This window comes from Delphinapterus leucas, chromosome 2 (assembly GCF_059928025.1).
Source record: "Delphinapterus leucas isolate spDelLeu-1000000601 "Yukka" chromosome 2, BTC_Dleu_Yukka2, whole genome shotgun sequence".
In the NCBI taxonomy this organism is placed as follows: Eukaryota; Metazoa; Chordata; class Mammalia; order Artiodactyla; family Monodontidae; genus Delphinapterus; species Delphinapterus leucas.
Window position 1 is genome coordinate 160,643,056 of NC_143130.1, and position 10,317 is coordinate 160,653,372.

The following is a 10,317-nucleotide window of genomic DNA, read 5'->3' on the forward strand; positions in this document are numbered from 1 at the left end:
CACTGGAGTTGATAAGATGGCAGAGGAGTAAGGCGAAAGCATGGACAAGGGCCTGTATTTTGGTTCTTGTGGGAAGGAATGGAAGAGGCAGGGAAAGCAGGGAAATTGGCTAATTTGAATAATTTCAGTGGCCTTCCAGGTATAGGGGCTGACCCTAGTTGTCTGGTACCTGGCTGTGGGGTGATTAAAACAGAGGAATATTCCCTCCGAGTGTAAATGCTCTATGAGAGCCCAATAAAGAGAAGAGGGATAAAGATTTTGGAGTGGGTTGGTTTCTGTATGAAAGGTACTCTTGCTATCTCTAGGAATTGGCTAGCCCTGTGAGAGGCAGTCTCTCCCACGTCAGCAAGAGCCAGATGCCAGAGCATCAAGAATACAGAAAATAAGGAAATGTAGTTAATACAACCAGAAATGTGAGTGAAGCCGTCTTAGACCCTCCAGACCCGCCTATCTGCCAGCTGAGTACTAAGGAGAGAACTCCATCAGTGCCATGTGTACCTGAAGAATCACCCAGTTGACCCCTGCCCCAATTCCTGCCCCACAGATTTACGGGATGTAATAAAGAAGTATTGTTTTCTTCTGCCGAGTTTGTTATGTTAGTTAACTGGGATATTGCACCACAAGTTTAGAGCCCTTTCACTTTCTGCCCATTCACCAGAAATCCATTAGAATGAGTATTCATTCTTGATCAATGACAAAACTCAGCAAAATTTTGAGTAACGTTGATTTCTTTGTATCTTTTGGCAGAATTCTACTTAGATAATATAATTAATCAGATTTCGTTTAGCTATTCTGATAAACAAGAAAACCACATACAAAATATAAAATCACACAGATGAATATTAGAAATGACTTCTGGGTTTGTATATTATAAAATTACATTTTCAAACTTAAGTAGTTCAACTAATGTTTTTCAGACTGACTCTGCCAAAGGCTAGTGGGTGGGGCTTCCTGCTGATATTGACATAAATGGACTGTGAGGATAAATGGTCATGTTGAAAATGATGCGGCTACTCAGGGAAAAATGAAGAAAACCAATGCCATCTCTATTTCCATACAAATTAACTTCAGAGGATCTTACAGTTCTCCCAAACAGTTCTTGCACGGCTGGCTTGAGCAGTGTCTGCATTTCCCTGTCCTACAGCTGCCTCCATCTGGAATTTAATATGCACTCATCTCTTTTCCATTCCAGGAGGGATATGTACTGAAAATCTCCATATTAGTCATCAGCTGTCAACATTGACAAATTTCAATTACCATCCTCTGGTAGCAGTTCACACTAGAGAAGGAAATCAGGATGGCACACTGGGATAGAATACTTGTGACAGATCTATTTTAATTGCCTTTCTTATCCACATTTAGCCTCTATCATTTTGACAGGAGAAAGAAACAGAGGAGGTAACTTTTTCTGCCAGTGATAAAGCGGGGTGGGATGGGGAAATAAGCTTCTAGGAGGAGACTGGGTAACACGTACCAACATATGGACTGGCGTTGATTGCTGGGGGTGCTTTCCTTTCACTGTGAGGCCTGTGGTGGTAACTTTCTGCTTATCAAAATACTTTGCATTTAATCAGCTGCCTGGATGGATGCTCCTGCTGGTCGTCCGTAAATTATTCATCAATTAAAAAGACTTGGCATGATCTTATTATTATTATTATTTTTGCCTCATTTTCTGAGAGATGAATTTTCAAGAGCCCATAGCGGTAGTTTCCCTTAGTGAGTTCTCACTTCTTCTCATTCCTTGCAACAATACTGTTCATTTAGCCTTTTGATTGCAGCTTGATGGCTGCAATCAGAGGCTACCTCTGCAGTAATGGATCATGTTGAGTTGTGCTATTTTGCTCTTGCTTCGTTCTTTTTCTTTAATCCTGACAGATCTTAGTGCTTTTCTCAAAATAAGGAGAAAATGTTTTTCTCTAATAAAACATGTCAAAAAATCATTTATGGCCTCTGGGTTTTCACAGACCCATTTCTCATGGAATTTTTCACTGTGGGTTCTATTCCTTCGGTGACCTGGTTTCTGTTATGATCCAGTCAAAATGAAATTAAGGTATCTTTCTGTAATAACAATTTGCTAATATTTATTGGCCCTAGCTATACTTCACGTTTGGATTATAATAGGTAACTTATTCTAATCATCAGAAACCCCTATGAAGTAGATACTGTTATTATCCATTTGTTGCAGATGAGAAATAAGCTCAGAGGTTTTTAAGTAGCTTTCTCATGGTTACACAGCTAGAAAATAGTGAACCTGGGATTCATTCTCAGGGAGTCGGACTCCAGAATCTGATTCCCAATTTCTGTGCTGCACTACGCGTTGGGAGCTCATGTCTGCAATGTTTTATTAACCGTTTTAGTCATTATTACTGCCCTGCAGAAGAATAGCATCCTCCTGGGGACTTACAAATTCATTATTGTTTTGAAAACTAGAAAGAAAGGATAATGTGGTTTCACCTATCTCAGGAAAAGACCAAAACAGCTAAGCTAGAGAATTAACGGCCAGAGACAAGGACAATAGCTAGATTTGAAAAAATTAGTAAAGGAGTTGACTAAGGCATTTCTGAATTTAGGAAAGAGTAACACCGGGAGTGAAAATGGAGCCAGATGGACCCAAACGGGTCTATCCATGGCTTCTCTGTAGTCTTTTCTAGATACGGAACCACAGCGTTAGCCTGGATTCTTTCTCTCTTCTATCCCCTCTTTTCTCCATTAAGTTTTTGTTCAGGATGGATCCAGAGTATTCTAAGAGTTGTATTCACACAGTTATATGATAAGGGAAGACATGTCACTTCTAAATTCTAATCCTTAAACTAATGTAACAAAAACTGTGCAAACTGCTATGCAAATTAGCATAGTCCTCCTGAATCTTCAGGGTGTCAAATGGATGTTCCTTTCACCAGAAGGACTCTGAGAAACAAGTTATGAGTAAGGTGTTAATGAAGTTTCAATTTTGAGAAGGCAGTTAAGACAGGAGAGAGAGCATGCGGAGCTGTGGATGCCTGGCCCAGAAGGAGGCAAATGACAATCATTATAAATCATAGTGGAATTGAGAGGGGTTAAAGAGGTAATTAAAGTCTTTCTTCTGAATAGAGATTGCAACCTTAAAGTTGAAAGAGTGGCCTTGGTGGAATTTAATAGAACTCTTCCTAATTATTAAAAGGATAAACCCCATCATTTGATAGAGTGTTCCTTTTTAAATGCAAGCAAATCAAAACCACCCCGGGGTGTGTGAATTACTGTGCTCATTTATAAACTATAAAGTGCCTTATATTTAAGAGAATGCATATGACAAGCTGAAGACAAATCTATGAATATATTTAGATTTGCTAGTGCCAAGATTTCTTACACTTTTTTAGGAAGTATCTCAAATGAGATATAATGCAGCTCTGGAAATATCAGGACTCATTTAATGCTTGCTGCTTGGTATAATCAAGGAGTCTGTGTAAAGCAGGACTGTCTTTAGAATGATTAGTATGTTAGCACAGATTTGAGTTATAAATGTCATAGTTATCCCTGCCCCTGTGTGTATGACACATATATCATGTAGCTTTCCAGCACCTGACATATAAGGCTTGGGGAGGGGCTTACATTTATTGCATATGTATTATATATTAGGAAATGTTTGGTCTCTGAAAATTATTTTATTGAACTCTCCAAGCAGTTTTGTCCATAAGGCTTCATTAGTACTGTTATACATATGAGGAAACTGAGACTCGGAGAACTGAAGTCAGATGGCCACAGGTCATAAGACTGTAACTGTAAAAGCTGAGTTTAAATTCAAGTCACTGGCCTTTAAAGTAAATACTTTCTATTATTATATCCTGCTGTCTTCTAGAATAATATAGGTACTTCCTGTATATAGTAGGTGCTTAATAAATCTTTGTCATATGAACTCTAAGAATCAATCCATATGTACTCAATGGATTTGAAATTTTATTAAGAGAAAAAATGGAATAAAGTACAATTAAAAGCAACATGTGAATATTATTAAAATGATAGATGTAAACATATAGATATGATAACGTTTATAGAAACTCAGCAGAAATTGCTACTATTGAAGTATAGTATTTATCAAGGGACTCTTCTCTGAGAAGAAAACTTTGCTTTTTTAAAATGTGCAATTCCTGAATAAAACTTCCTCTCCACATGTTCTTACCAGTCCCTTCAGAAAAACATATTATTTTTCAATATTACATACTAGAAGGTGCCTAAAAGCCTACTTATCCTGCAGTAGTTTTATCTCAGCACATTTTCCTTTCAGTAATAAGGTAAATTAAGACCACCTTCAGGTGATTTTTTTTGACAGAGTACACAGGCAACCATAAAGTTCCCCCAATGAAAATGTCCTCAAGTGAAATGCTCTCCTTAGGTCCTCAAGAAAATTTTAGGACTGGCAGCGTGTCCTCGAGAATAAATATCTCATTTAAGTAAGGCATGCTTGACCTTGAGAAGCAGCTGGGGATTCTGAACATCAAGCCATGTGACTTCCCAAAGGCCACAATCAATTAGTTGCTGACTGTGTGTTGACTGTATCTTTGTGAGTCCTGAAAAAAAAAAAAAAAAAGACAGAAGTAGCTTTTGGCTTAGTTTATTTGGTTAGAAGGGCCCCTGAAGACCAGTTTGGATGACACAAAAGTCAAGCTACAGACACTTTGTTTGGGATGATTTGATTAAGGTGCTTCAGTTGGCATCTACATAATGTAAAGTGAATTCCATCAAATTGCAGGGAAGCAGGGCTTCCCTGGTGGCACAGTGGTTGAGAATCTGCCTGCGAGTGGGCCTTTAGGCCCCAAAGCGGGACTCCACGGCCTCTCTGCTCACTCTTCTGCCTTCCGCTTCTTCCTCCGCCGCCAGAGGCCAGCCCAGGGCGTAGCCGCGGCTGGGCCTCCCTTTGGACCCGCCTCCGAGAGACATCACTTCCTGGTTGAGTGTTTCCGGGTCGCCGCGGCCCCGGGCTACTGGTCTCTGTACCCTGCAGCCGGCCAGAGCTGCGAGAGCCCAGCCGGGCCCGGTTTCGGCGGCGGCCGTGACTCCTTCTTGGTCCCCTCGGCCAGGGCGTCCTCGGCGGCAGTGCCAGGAGCACTCTGCTGGTCCAGGCAGGCGACATATCAATGCTTTTAGCAATGTCCCTGCCTCTATCTCAGAAGCCATGGAAGAAATAAAGTAGCCCCTGTCCTTGGATCGGATCGGATGGGGAAACCCAGTTCAATGGATGCAAAATATAAGGATGACTTATTTCGGAAGTACGTGCAGTTCCATGAAGGCAAAGTGGACACCACCCCCAGCAAGCAGCAGCCTGGCAGTGATGAGTCCCTGCGGGTGGCAGCCTCGACCCTGCTCAGCCTGTACAAGGTGGATACCTTCTATCGATTCCGGCTGATCCAGTTCTATGAGGTGGTGGAGAGCTCTCTGCGCTCACTGAGCTCCTCCAGTCTGCGGGCTCTGCACTGTGCCTTCAGTGTGCTCGAAACGGTGGGTGTCAACCTTTTCCTCTACCCGTGGAAGAAGGAATTCAGAAGCATCAAGACCTACACGGGCCCCTTTGTTTTTTGCGTCAAGTCCACATTACTGGAAGAGGACATCCGAGCCATCCTGAATTACATGGGCTATGTGCTCAAGTTGGGGACTGCGTACAAGCTCAAAGAGCTGGTAGAGACCCTCCAAGTGAAGATGGTCTCCTTTGAACTCTTTCTGGCCAAGGTGGAGTGTGAACAGATGCTGGAAATCCACTCCCAAGTCAAGGACAAAGGCTACTCTGAGCTGGACGTGGTGAGCCAGCGCAGGAGCAGCGCGGAGGACGTGCGAGGCTGCTTAGATGCCCTACGGCGGCGGGCCGAGGGCCGGGAGCACCTGACAACCTCCATGGCCCGCTTAGTGCTCCAGAAGTTGGCCAGCGAGCGGGCAGCCAAGGACTACTACAAGCCCCATGTGACCAAACCCTCAAGGTCGGTGGACACCTATGACAATTACTGGGAGAGCCGGAAGCCGCCCCTGAAGACCTCGTTGAGCTTGCAGAAGGAGCCTGTGGCAGCAGACTTGGGAGACAACCTCAAGGACAAGATCATCCGCCCGTTCCCCTCGCTCCTGACCATGTCCGGCTCCCCCCCACGGCAGCCCGGATGACCTGCCATCCCCCTCCCCCAACAATGGCCTTGGCTTGCTGCGTGGCACGTACTTCTCCGCTCAGGAGAATGTGGATCTGTACACAGACTCGGAGCCCAGGGCCACGTACCGGAGGCAGGATGCCCTGCAGCCAGATGTCTGGCTGGTCAGAAATGACACCCACCCCACCTACCACAAGCGCTCGCCCCCCGACAAAGAGTCCGCCCTCTCCAAGTGCCAAAACTGCGGTCTGTCCTGCAGCTCCTCCCTCTCGCCTGCTCCCCGGCCTCCAAGCCCGGCTGCTTCCCCAGCAAGGCCTCCGCCCACGACAGCCTGGCCTATGGGTCATCTCTGCGGGAGAAGTATGCAAGCCAGACGCAGGGCCTCGACCAGCCGCCGCACCTCCATTCGAAATCCAAGCCCTCCCCTGCAGCTGCCTCCCGCTGTGGCTTCTGTGACCGCCCGGGGGCCGCCAACACCTGCACGCGGTGTTCGAAAGCCTCCTGCGACGCCTGCCTCAGCACCTACCATTACGACCCCTGCTGCAAAAAGAGCGAGCTGCACAAGTTCATGCCCAACAACCAGCTGAACTACAAGTCTGCCCAGTTCTCCCATCTTGTGTACAGATAGACTCGACCTTGCACCTCCCTGCTACAAGGGCTACACCACTGACCTTTCTGGTTTCATGGGGAAGAAATGTTAATGCGTTGATCTCAGAAGCAGAGGCCTGCACTTGACCACGTGGTTGTGGGGGCGGGGGGGGGGGTCGTGTGGCCGGCTGCCCCACGTGGGAGTTCCTGTATCGACTCAGATATGTCAGCTGATGGCTGCTTTGCCACCTGGCAAGAGAGACTGTGGCACTTGCATTCAGATTCATTTTTGCTAATCACTCCCTGTTCCGTTCTTTTGTTTTTGTCTCTCAAAGAGGATTTCTATCTCTGGGACTCTTGCCATGCCGACTGCTCCCATGGCAAAGCCAACTAGGACTGGGAAGGGCCCTCCAGGTCCCCTCCAAACGCCCACCTGGAGTGGTGAGCTAGAGGCCTGTTGGCTTGTGAAATGAGCCCTCCTGCCACACCGGGTCTCATCCACTGGCTCATCCCTCCACCACCCTTTCCCACACACAAGGATCCCCGGAGGCAGCCCCCCACCCAACTTCCCTGCCTCTCCACGTATCGAAGGTGACCCGAGTCCAGGATTCACTTAATGTTATCCTATTGCCTCCACAGCTCAGTTCAGCCTTGGGGTTTGTGAAGTTGGCTCTAGCACTCTGAAGGGTGGACCTTCCGCACTGGGACTGACTTTTCCCCCCTTTCTGTTTTCACATGCCTCTCTAACTTTACTGTAAATAGATATTTTTGAGATTTATTTTTAAATAAATATTCAACTTGCTGTATCTTTCAAAGTGGTTAAAACATTAACGATGTAGCTATTTATAAAAATGCCCCGGGTTCTTTAGTCTTCCAAGGGAGGGGCTCATGCCCTTCCACCTTGTATCCTCCACTCGCCACAGCCCGAGGGTAGAGTGGAGATTGCAGGGGCAGAGGAGGAACAGAGACTATGTCCCCTGAGTTGGTGGAGGGCCACTGTCTTCCCTACAATACATTTCTAACACCTACCTCCAGTGTGCACTTAGGGGGTTAGTCCGGGCCGAGAGGTCTGTGCGCCTGCAGACTGTGACAACCTAGTGACAATTCAGGAACCTCACCCTGTGGATCTCCAGACTGGTCTTTGCCGCTTGCTGAGCGTGAACCTTGCACTCCAAACTTCCTGAGTCTCAATTCAGAAGGAAAATCGTTTGGGATTCCCACCACCCTCTTCTCAGTCCTCTTCTCGTCCTTCATCTGTTTCCCAGGATTCCTCTACAACATTTGTGACCTTTTTGCACTAAAAGTGGGCAGGAGCCAGCGTGCGCCCATCAGACAGATGTGTCCTGATATTCTTAGCCGAGCCTCAGCGCTTCTAAACCCAAAGGCCTCTTAAACTCCTCATGTGAATTGCTGACCCCGGATTTCCTTTTGGGGTGCAGAGCAGGAGTGGGGCAAGAATTTGAAAATAAAACTGCTTCCTTGTGAACTAACAGTATATTTTAGCCATAGTGTTTGTGATGTACAGAACGTTGTAGGAATTTACATGCAGTGGGTTTTCTGATAGAAGGAGGTATTCAACTCTTGAGCAAATTTAAATCTGGCTGAATCCTGAGGCCACTGTGAATTTGCTGATGTTCTTCCAACTCAGTTGCGTGATTTTAAGGTTTTCAAAATCTTCTATGGCTTTTTGTCTATATATCTAGTAGATCACGTGTAGATATTCAATGTGTATATAAAGCTGAATTTCAACCAACTTTATTAATAAGACCCACCCATTCTGGGGCATTCATCTCTGATGTTCTTCCTTTTCACGTTTCAGAAGTGGCCATGCCTGTCCCAGTCCTGAGTTTTCTAGTTTTCCATTTCCAGACTGCTCTAGCACTACACTAACTCTTTTAACCAACCGTGATGCCATGTAACTTACACAGCAGACAAAAGTAGGAATAACTAACTTGTCCTGGAAGAGAAAGGCCAGTGTGTGTATCATCACGGAAATACTGTGTTCGTGGACTGGAATAGGAAATGCTGTGACCATGCTCCTCCTCGTTGTGTATCTTATTGTATGAGGTTGCTGTGACTGAGATAAATACACGCTAATTTAAAAAAGCAGATGTGGGGCTTCCCTGGTGGCACAGTGGTTGAGAGTCCGCCTGCCGATGCAGGGGACATGGGTTCGTGCCCCGGTCTGGGAAGATCCCACGTGCCGCGGAGCGGCTGGGCCGCTGAGCCTGCGCGTCCGGAGCCTGTGCTCCGCAGTGGGAGAGGCCCCAGCAGTGAGAGGCCCGCGTACCGCAAAAAAAAAAAAAGCAGATGTTATTGCATTTGATTTCTACCAAGAGTTGAAATGTTGAGAGATGATTTAAAAAAAAATAAATAAAGTGTCTTCCATTGTTAAAAAAAATAAATAAAAAAAAAGAATCTGCCTGCCAATGCAGGGGACACAGTTTCAAGCTCTGGTCCAGAAAGATCCCACATGCCGCAGAGCAACTAAGCCCATGCGCCACAACTACTGAGCCTGCACTCTAGAGCCCGCGAGCCACAACTACTGGAGCTTGCGTGCCTAGAGCCTGTGCTCCGCAACAAGAGAAACCACCGCAATGAGAAGCCCATGCACTGCAATGAAGAGTAGCCCCCACTCGCTGCAACTAGAGAAAGGCCACGCGGAGCAACAAAGACCCAACACAGCCAAAAATAAATAAATAAAAATAAATAAATCTATAAAAAAAAAATTGCAGGGGAGCATGTTACCTTTAATTCCTGCCCCGTACTCTTCATTACTATATGAAAAAGTCTTTTCATATCATTTTAGATTATTTCCAAATCATATTCCAGGTGCTCTCACTTTCTTACTTGTTCCTTCAAACTTTTATTTCCTAATTGGAGGTTTTGAGGCAGCTAAAATAAATTGAAAAATTATAGCATGAAAAAATATTCAATATTTAGTTAATGAATATGTGTAAAACACTTACAAAGGCTTTATATATTATTTCACTTAATCCGATGAGTTAGTTACTCTACCATCCATATTTTGCAGATAAGAAAACTGAGTCGGGGCTTCCCTGGTGGCGCAGTGGTTGAGAGTCTGCCTGCCAATGCAGGGGACACGGGTTCGTGCCCGGGTCCAGGAAGATCCCACATGCCGCGGAGCGGCTGGGCCCGTGAGCCATGGCTGCTGAGCCTGTGCGTCCGGAGCCTGTGCTCTGCAATGGGAGAAGCCACAACAGTGAGAGGCCCGTGTACCGCAAAAAAAAAGAAAGAAAAAAATAAAACAGTCTCAAAAGCTAGAAAGAAATTTTCCAAGGTTACACTAGTAATAAAAGGTGAATTCAAGTTTCAAACTAAGACCTGTATTTTTTCAAAATCCATGCTTATCTTCTGACTCTGTGTTATCATCCTTCAGTTTAGGTGGGAAAGCTGTAACCTCACATTAATTGTCTCTTTTATCATGTTTCATCTACTTGTATTCATTCACGTAACAACCATTTATTGAGAGACTAATATATGCAGGTTATTGAAGACTGATACAAGGCATAATGTCCTCTCTCTTCAATTTTTTTCTGTTTTTGCAAAAGCTGAAATTTGGTGTGAAATATCATTATGATCCTTTTTAACATCACTTACTCAG

At 45.1% G+C, this 10,317-nt stretch overlaps 1 pseudogene; it reads left to right on the forward strand.

Annotated features, from left to right (window-relative positions):
* Positions 1-5,169: 5,169 nt before the first annotated feature.
* Positions 5,170-7,603, forward strand: LOC111175946 (spermatogenesis-associated protein 2 pseudogene; annotated as a pseudogene).
* The last annotated feature ends 2,714 nt before the right edge of the window (positions 7,604-10,317 follow it).